The following is a 9,515-nucleotide window of genomic DNA, read 5'->3' as shown; positions in this document are numbered from 1 at the left end:
ACAGTAAGGGGCAGATCCTTTGAGGGTCTGAGTAGAACAAAAATGGTGGAGGAACAATGAATTCTTTCTTCTCCAGCTGTCTCTTTCTTCATCTTCTGGTCTGGGACCTCAGAAACTCTGCCTCTTGGCTACTTCAAATTTTGATTAGAACTACCCCGCCAACTTCCCGGGAGCCTCTGGGCTGCAGATGACAGATTGGGGGTCTTGTAAGATGCTATGATTGCATATAAAATATGAAAACAATATTATTACTATTAATTAAAAAATTCCTCAAAATCAATGTGCTGTGCACCTTAAACTTTCACAATTTGTATGTCAAGGATCTGTCAATGAAGTTAGGAGCAAAATCACGTTCTACACATCTATCTCAAAATATCCTTTTGATTCTATTTATATCTAGAATTGCAATTATGGCTTTTGGAATATAACATAGAGGTGGAAAAGCAAAACTCTTGAAATGACTTACCTGCCTCTCAGTGCCTGGCATACAGTAAGTGCTTAATAAGTAACGTTAATCAGAATGATTATATCCTGACTAAAAGCTATTCTCAAAGGCCCTAGTAGACATTCCACAACTCTCTCCAGAAGGCAGCCAGGATTAGCATCTCTCCAGCACTTCTGCACTTAAGCATCTTTCCAGCACTCCCTTTCCTGCCTGGAAAACAGTTTCCTCCCTGTGGATCTTTCCTTTCATTCCTTTTGAACTTCAGTCAAGAAGTGTTTGATGAGCGCTGGGCCCTGTACTTACTGCCCAGCTGCATTTCAGTCTATGGCCTTGTGTTCACCCTCTGACATTCCTGCAAGCCAGAACTTCCCGAAACCCTTTATTAGTGGCCAATTTCAGTACTTACTTTCCAATTCAAATTTAAAATCCCTGTGTAGGAGATGTCTCAAAGAGTTTTACATGCTATTGCATAATGTTGGTTTGTCCTTACTGCTCCTGCAGGGACCATAGATTTATTGAGTTACTCCCACCACAATGCTCCTCAGGCATACCCAATTCCATCAGGCACTAATAATCTGATATTGCTTTTCTCTTTCTTTTATGTCCTTTGCATGGTTTACTTTAGAGCGATCTGCTTTTCATATAGATACAGAAAAACAGTTAATTCTATGTTTTTGTAACATGGAAGTTAATTGACTTCAAATAATATTTACTCCTGGGTATCCATCATATTTACTTGATTTAAGCCTCGGTTGCCCTTACTTCCAAAAAGAGGGTCCTGTCAGGGGTCTTGGATGGAGCAAGGGCAAGCCATAAGCTACCCTGGAATCATAAAAGGGACAGGCTAAGCTCCATAAGAAGTATATCAATTTAAGAGCATGGTCATGGAACAAACTCTATCATGACCCAAAAAGAAGTAATTGAATAAGGACCATGCTGGGGTTAGGAAAGACTAACCTGGCCTGAGGATTGTAGTCCGGAATATATAGCAAGATATCCCCAGGAAGAGTCAATCTTTAAGTTCAATATATTTCTTACTGTGTACATAGAAAATGACTAGAAATATTAGTAGCACTGTCATCCTGTTGCTCATCGATTTGCTCGAGTGGGCACAAATAACGTCTCCATTGTGAGACTTGTTGTTACTGTTTTTTTGGCATATTGAATATGCCATGGGTAGCTTGCCAGGCTCTGCCATGAGGGCGGGATACTCTTGGTAGCTTGCCGGGCTCTCTGAGATGGACGGATGAATCAAACCCAGGTCAGCCGTGTGCAAGGCAAATGCCCTACCCGCTGCGCTATCACTCCAGCCCATAAATATTAGCAAGAAGTACATTTAATATGATTGTTTAAATGGATTACTAGCTAAGGAAAGGAAAAAGGAATACACCCTTAGATGGAATCCTGCCCTTGAGTGGATCTCCTAGTAATCTAGAGTGCTGAAGCTCCAGATGTCGCTGAATTAATCTCCTAGAATAACTTCCCCTGCAGGAGGGACTTTACATCTGATTATTGTTATGATAAAGTTCAAGTCCATCTATGTGTACCTACACCTTTCACAATTTCCGTATAACTATGCTGTAAGAGAGATGTAAGGAGGAAATAAACCTAGGGCCCTGTTCCTCTATTCCCCATTCCTTCATTCGTCTGTCACTACTGACCAGCCTGGGGAGGCGGTTCTGGGCCACTGAACACGCACATCGCACACCCACAGTTTTTGAACTCACACATGCCTTGCATATATGAGGGCCCCACGTTCAATCTCCTGCTACTACATTACTACTAGGTGTAGTCTTGGTAGCCATGAGCACTGTTGGGGTATCCCTGGTAGCCCCAGGATCCCTAGCCTAAGTACTGTGAGAGCCACACAGCCAAGTCAAGTAACATCAAGAATGGCCCCCTGAACCCAGTCTAGAGAAAGTCCCTGGGTAGAGAGGTAGGAATAGCTCCATGCAGAGCAAATTTGAGGTCAAGAGTTTTTGTTTGTTTATTTGTTTGTTTATTTAACCCTCCAAGGTTAAAGATTACTCCTAGAGGACACAGGAACTGGGGTGCCGGGGATTAGGTCCAGGTCATCTCATGCAAGTTAAGCACCCCAACCCCTGTATTATCTTTCCACCCTCCTGAAGAGGATTTTTAATTTTTTTGTTTGTTTGGGGGACACATCCAGCAATGCTTAAGGGCTACTCCCAGCCCAGTGCTTGGGAGTCATTCCCAGGAGTGCTATGAGGGCCATGTGATACTGAGGACCCAATCTAGGGCTCTTTGAACTGTATCTCCAGCCCAAGGCTGGACATTTGGTCCCCAGCAGCACCCCAGATGTGACAAACTCAATTCAGGAGCATGGCCACTAGGGTCCCAGTCCACAATAAAGTGTGTGGTCTCTGATACACACTGTGCAATCCCGCTCACCACAGCAGCAGCAACAGAAAGGGAAGGAAAGAGGAATCAAAAAGAGCCTGTGTCCCTGGGCTCTGTCTTTTGTGCCCCTGGCACCCAAGAGCAAAGTCATTGTCTTGCTGCCCCCAAAGAGCCAACAGTTGAGGTTGTGTCAGTGAATCTTTGTTCGGTTACTATGAAGCACTGTCTATTGGGTAATCATCCATTCCTAATGGAAAATACCCCTTTTGTAAGGCCCAGACTTAGCTATTGCCGCATCCGACTCGAAGCCCACAAACTGAACTGTTTGAACAAGCTGCAATAAGTAGAGGGAATCTTTTTCTTTTTCTTTTTTTTTTATTAGCGAATCACTATGAGGGTACAGTTACAGACTTACATATTTTCGTGCTTGTGTTTCGGTCACACAATGCTCGAGAACCCATCCCTCCACCAGTGCCCATTCTCACCACCGATGACCCCAGTATCCCTCCCACTCCCCAGTCCCATCCCTTCCCACTCCACCCCGCCTCTGTGGCAGGGCATTCCCTTTTGTTCTCTCTCTCCTTTTGGGTGTTGTGGTTTGCAATAGAGATACTGAGTGGCCATCGTGTTCAATCTATACTCTACTTTCAGCACGCATCTCCCATCCCGAGCGGGTTCTCCCACTACACTTTACTTGGTGATCCCTTCTCTATCTGAGCTGCCTTTTCCCCCAGCATGTGAGGCCAGCTTCCAGGCCATGGAGCAAACCTCCTGGTCCTTATTTCTACTATTCATGGGTGTTAGACTCCTATTCTGTTATTTTATGGGAATCTTTTTCCTTAAGGAATTTTTTTCCTTGTTTTAAAAATGCAAAGAAAATGGGACCTCAAAGCCCTCTGGAGGATGTGAGTGCTAGAGGGAGGGCTGAGCAGAGTCCAGCGAGGAGGCTGACAGCAAGACAGGCACTGAGGTCGCTGGCTGACAGCCAAGTTTCTCCAACTTTGCCTGGGTGCCTGACGCCAGGGAGACGGGCTGGGAGGATGGGTATCACATGCTCTGGAGAAGGGCATTGCTTGAAGAGGGGCTGAGCATTGCATGACTTTGGGGATTTTGTTTTGAATCCTGAGAACTAATAAGTCATGTGTCATGTTAAGTGAAATGAGTCAGAAAGAGAGAGACAGACATAGAAAGATTGCACTCATCTGTGGAATATAAAATAACAGAGTGGGAGACTAACACCCAAGAGTAGTAGAAATAAGGACCAGGAGGTTTGCCCCACATCTTGGAAACTGGCCTCACATGCTGGGGGAAAAGGCAGCTCAGATAGAGAAGGGAATACTAAGTAGAGGATTTTGGGAGGACCCATTCGGGTTGGAAGATGCTAGCTGAAAGTAGACTATAGATCGAACATGAAGGCCACTCAATACCTCTATTGCAAACTACAACACCCTAAAGGAGAGAGAACAAAAGGGAATGCCCTGCCGCAGAGGCAGGGTGGGGTGGTGGGGGATGGGGTGGGGGTGGTGAGAGAGATACTGGGATCATTGGTGGAGGTGAACTGGCACTGGTGGAGGGATGGGTAAATGACCACTGTATGAGTGAAATGCTCGAAAGCTCAAAAGTTCATAAGTTTGTAACTGTACATCACAGTGATTCTCTAATAAAAAATTTTTAAAAGCAAGAGTCATGTTAACCTGTGACATGATTCTTTAGTCAAAGTTCTTCAGGCTTTTCTCAGGCTGAAACAGGACAGTGGGCATTAAAACAGAGTACAGAGAAGGTAAATTTGCAGAGGTTTTTGTTTGTTTGTTTGTTTGTTTGGTTTTTGTTTTCTTTTTTGGGTCACACCCAGCAATGCTCAGGGGCTACTCCTAGCTCTGCACTCAGGAATTATTACTGGCAGTGCTTGGGGGACCATATGGGATACTGGGAAATGAACCTGGGCCAGCCACATGCAGGGCAAATGCCCTACCTGCTGTGCTATCGCTCCAGCCCCAATTTTTCGAGATTTTGGGGGTGGGATGATGTGTGTGTGTGTGTGTGTGTGTGTGTGTGAGAGAGAGAGAGAGAGAGAGAGAGAGAGAGAGAAAGTGAGAGAGTGAGAGAGAGAGAGAGAGAGAGAGAGAGAGAGAGAGTGTGTGTGTGTGTGTGTGTGTGTGATGGAGGAGCAAAAACCCTTTTCTCTATGTGTGTGAGTCATCAGCCCCTCTGCATTCTAGCCCCCTACTCCACGACATGAGGATACCCGGGCCCCAGGTAGCGCTGCAGACAAAGCCAATCAAACATCTCATGTTTTTCTCTTTTGATTTACATTTCTTCACACATAAAAAAGTCCCTGCTCCAGTGATAATGATTTCTGGTTCACAGCATGCCTTTCCTTGCTCAACCAGGTTGTCAAAGATTGCTACATGCCTTTCAAAGGCAACTGCTTCCCCTCTGTTGAGAATTGCCTGCCTGTTGCACAGTCTGTAAGCTGGTATTCCCCGAAGGCTGTGGGGAGTGGAGAAAGCACCTGGTGTCAACTCTGGTGTTGGCTTCTTCCTCTGGGCAACCCACATCTTAAACTCTGAAAAAGAAAGTTCTTCCCCTCTCTGTTCAGCTGTGTGGTGCTGGTGAACATATGAAAGTCAGCTTGTTTTATATGCCAGGACTCTTTTTTTTTTTTCAAATTTTATTTTTATAAGATTGTTCACAAAATGTTTATAAAATTTGATGTTTATAAGATTTTTTTAGATTAATTCATTACATTCAATATTTCAGCACCAATGCCTCCACCATTACCCCTTCCCACCACCATTATTTTGAATTTTCCCACCACCACTCAAGCCTCCCTACCACAGGCAGATGTCAGATAATTTATTTTGTGTTGCATATTATGAATATCATGAGATGTCGTACAGCTTTAAAAGTGGCCACGTGCTCCTGGAATTCTAAAATTGTAAATGATTGGGGTCCAGAGACATCTCCGTAGTGAGCTAATCCAGTCTGATATTCAGTTGTGAGTCTTGGGATCAAGGCTGTCGACCTGCTTAAATGGCACCCAGAGGCAGTTTGTGGACGTGATAGCCAGGACCCCAAAGGGCGGGGAGACAGGAAGGGATGGTCTGTTCCCACCACTGACATGTTGTGCCAGGACTCTTGCAGGGCAGAGGCTGGCCTGCACATCCTCTGGACTGCCAGATTTTGCTAGGCACAAGCTCACACAAACACACTATCAGAGACTGAATTGCATCCCTTTAGTATTGACAGATTGAATTTCTAAACCCTCCGCACCTCAGGATGTGATTATATGTGGCAATTCGGCTTTAAAAGAGGTCCTTAGGAACATTGAGGCTAAGAGGGGGCTCTTTTCCACTTTGAATGGATTCAGACACAAACACACAGAAAGAGGCTGAAACAAAACAGCCAGAGGTGGTCACTGCAATCTCAGAGGTGTCTGCAACAATATCATCTCAGATTTCCAGCCTCCCATCTGTGAGAAAATCAGTTTGTGTTTTGAAGTTAATCAAGGTACTAAAGTCAATGGACCCCACAGGTGATTTATGGGAGGATCGGAGAGAGATGGTCACTTTCTCCCAATCCGCCTCTGCCACCCCTGGACCAGCTGGGAAGGCTAGGACTAATAAAATCTTCAGATGAACCCCTGCAAGGCCAGTGTTCCGCCAGCCTCATGGGGTGCCATCAAGACACACCTGATCTGCTCAGTTAATCCCTACCACCGATTTCTCCAGGAGCCGCAAACTCAGGATGGAGCTAGGAATTGCTCTTTGCAGGAAAGGAGAGCCAGTCCTAGGCCTTACCCAGGGTTTCCAGGTCTTTGCCCTATCTCACAGAGGAAAATTTCAGGAGCAGACAAGCCGTGAAGTAAAAACAGAGTTTATTTGCAGGCTTTTAGGAACGTGAAGGAGGGAGAGCAAAGGGAGAATGAGTAATCCCTTCAAGAGAGAATGTGGGCTTCTCCAAAGACAGAGAGAGCCCCCGTACACACCTCAGAAGAAGAGATGGGGGCAACACATGTGATCGGACACCACATGTGCTTGGCCACATGGGCACAAGCAGCACATGGGCTTGGGCAGAATATGTGCATCGTTCCTTTGCTCAAAATGGCTTTTGCAGGGTTTTTCCCAAGCTGCCCCACATGGGGCTTCCACTGAGATAAGAGTCTGTTGCTAGGGTGGTTGCCAAGGGGTTAGAGTTGGGAGAGGTCTTTGAAATTCCTTTCCTGGCCTTTGTTGCTGTTGGAGCTTCTCTCAGAGGGAAGAGGAAGGTGGGGGTGGGGGTGGGGGTGGGGGAATCCCACCTCCTCTGAGTCTGTTGGTGCTAGGAGTCTTATCATCAAGCCTGAGCTCACAGGTGGGATCTTGGCAGCCACAGGCTATTGGTTTTATTACTTTCTAGGAATTCTATTGCCATGGGGACCCTTTCTTGTCTACCGCCTACTTTAGTACTTTGTTATGGTAGTCTGAGCAGACAAATACAACCACTCATACAAATTCTCTCTCTCTCTCTCTCTGTCTGTCTCTCTCTCTCACACACACACACATGCACACACTCACGCACATACACAAACACATGCATGCACGCACGCACATACATACACATACACGCATACTTATTGCCTTTAGACTTTCTCACACACTTTCTGAGGCCAGACACTGGGGCAGTTGGGGCTAGACCCGCGGGGAGGTAGTTCTCTTTCCCAAACAGTGGTGGAGCTTTGCTCACTCACAGTCATTCCTTTCTCCAGATCCCTGGTCCCATGTGAGACCCTCTGCCTGGAGTCTGCCCCCTGCATTCTCCCACTCCCTGGGGGCCTGGCCTTGTCTGCTGCTTCTTACTCTTGGTCATGGCCGGGAGCTGGGAGTCTAGACTCTGGGACTATGAACAAGAGGCAAACCTCGAGCCTTCAGGGTTCCCATCTCTATATTCCCGAAGTTGGAGTCAGCTTAGTGGTTCTCAAAGTGAGGACCTCGGGCCAACACAGCAGGACCTGCGACTTGTTAGAAACACATTTCAAGCCCTACCCGGACGCACTAAATCAGAGGCTGTGGGGGAGGCACCCAGACACCTGTGTTTGAATACACTCTTTAGGGAGCTCTGGTACATGCTAAAGTTTGGGAGTCCCTGAGCTGGAAGATCTCTGGGGTTTAAAGCTCCTAAACAGGCACTGAGCAGGAAGTCTGAACTTCAGGGTGGGTATCTCTGATGAAATGCCTTCAGCACACCTGGCTCTTTCCAAACAGAGCTCTACACTGACCCTCCACACGCAGCATCAGTTAGCACATTTTCCAGGTGAGTGAAATAAGGTTTGTACAGAAGTGATCAAGTTGACGTGAGATAATCAGGTGGGTCCTAACCCCAGATGATAGGCGTCTGTATCTATAAAAGGGGGACACTTGGACACGAGCCCACACACACAGAGAGCAGGTCAGACCCACTCAGGAAGAGAGGGGGCGAAGTGTCTTCCTGCACCACCCTCAGAAGGAACATCTGCATCACCTTAAACTCAGACTTCAGACCGAAGTGAGAGAGACACATGTCTATCATTTATGCTGCTCAAAGTCTGTGAGGATTTGTCAGGGCTGCTGTGGCATATCTGGCCTCGGGCCCCTCTGGACCCACAAAGGCCCATGTCTTATTAGCATACAGCACCTTAACATCCAGTCCTTAAAACCTTTAAGTTTTGTATTTTATTTTAGTTGTTTTTTAACATTTCAGAAGAATCGTGGAAATTTTGTTAATTCCCCCAAATTTCATTAATATTTTAAAATTTATTCACCCTAAAACAATAAACATTTGTTGTGTCACATAGTTTGTTCTTTGTTGCATTGAGACTAGAAGCCACGTTTTACTTTTTTGCTTGTTTAGTTTCTTTTATTTCCTGTTGTCTGTGTTTGGGTGTAGCAGGGATTGAACCCAGGACTGCCCACATACAAGGTAAGCCCGGTAACACCACCAAACCACTTCTCCTGTGTACAGTTTTAAATACCAATGGTTATTTTCAAAAGACAACAATTCCTGCTTCCCCAGCTCTGTCCCACTGCCCAAAGTAAATTGTCCCTGCATTTAGCTCTGCAGGACACAACTGAGTGTAATGAGCAGGTACTGGCTCCTTCCTTGTTCCAGGGGGTATCTCGCTGAGAGTGTGACAGGAAGTCCCCAGAGAAAAACAAAGGTGACCTCTGTCCCCTTGGGAAATTGAGAGTGCTATAAACAGTTTATGCTGTTTATAGCTATAACCTGGGCTGGAGCAATATCACAGTGGTAAGGGTGTTTGCCTTGCACACGGCCAACCTGGGTTTGATTCCTCCATCCCTCTTGGAGAGCCTGGCAAGCTACTGAGAGTATCTTGCCTGCATCCAGAGCCTGGCAAGCTACCCGTGGCGTATTCAATATGCCAAAAACAGTAACAACATGTCTCAAAATGGAAATGTTACTGGTGCTCACTCGAGCAAACGATGAACAACGGGATGACAGTGACAGTGACAGTGACAGTGACATAGCTGTAACCTGCACTTCAAGTGGGATTGCTCAGTCCATGCCATTCCTGTTGCTTGCCTTGGAGCAAGCTGAACTCAGAGCCGACCTGAACAGACAGACTGGACATGGTAGGCAGCAGTTCCATCCTTGCAGATTGTTCCCTGCACTTCTGTGCCTCTCCTAGAGTGGAAACCCCAGTGCTCTGAGACCCTATATTGGTACAGGTTAA

The sequence above is a fragment of the Sorex araneus genome, chromosome 9 (genome assembly GCF_027595985.1).
Source record: "Sorex araneus isolate mSorAra2 chromosome 9, mSorAra2.pri, whole genome shotgun sequence".
In the NCBI taxonomy this organism is placed as follows: domain Eukaryota; kingdom Metazoa; phylum Chordata; class Mammalia; order Eulipotyphla; family Soricidae; genus Sorex; species Sorex araneus.
This window is presented reverse-complemented; position numbering follows the sequence as displayed.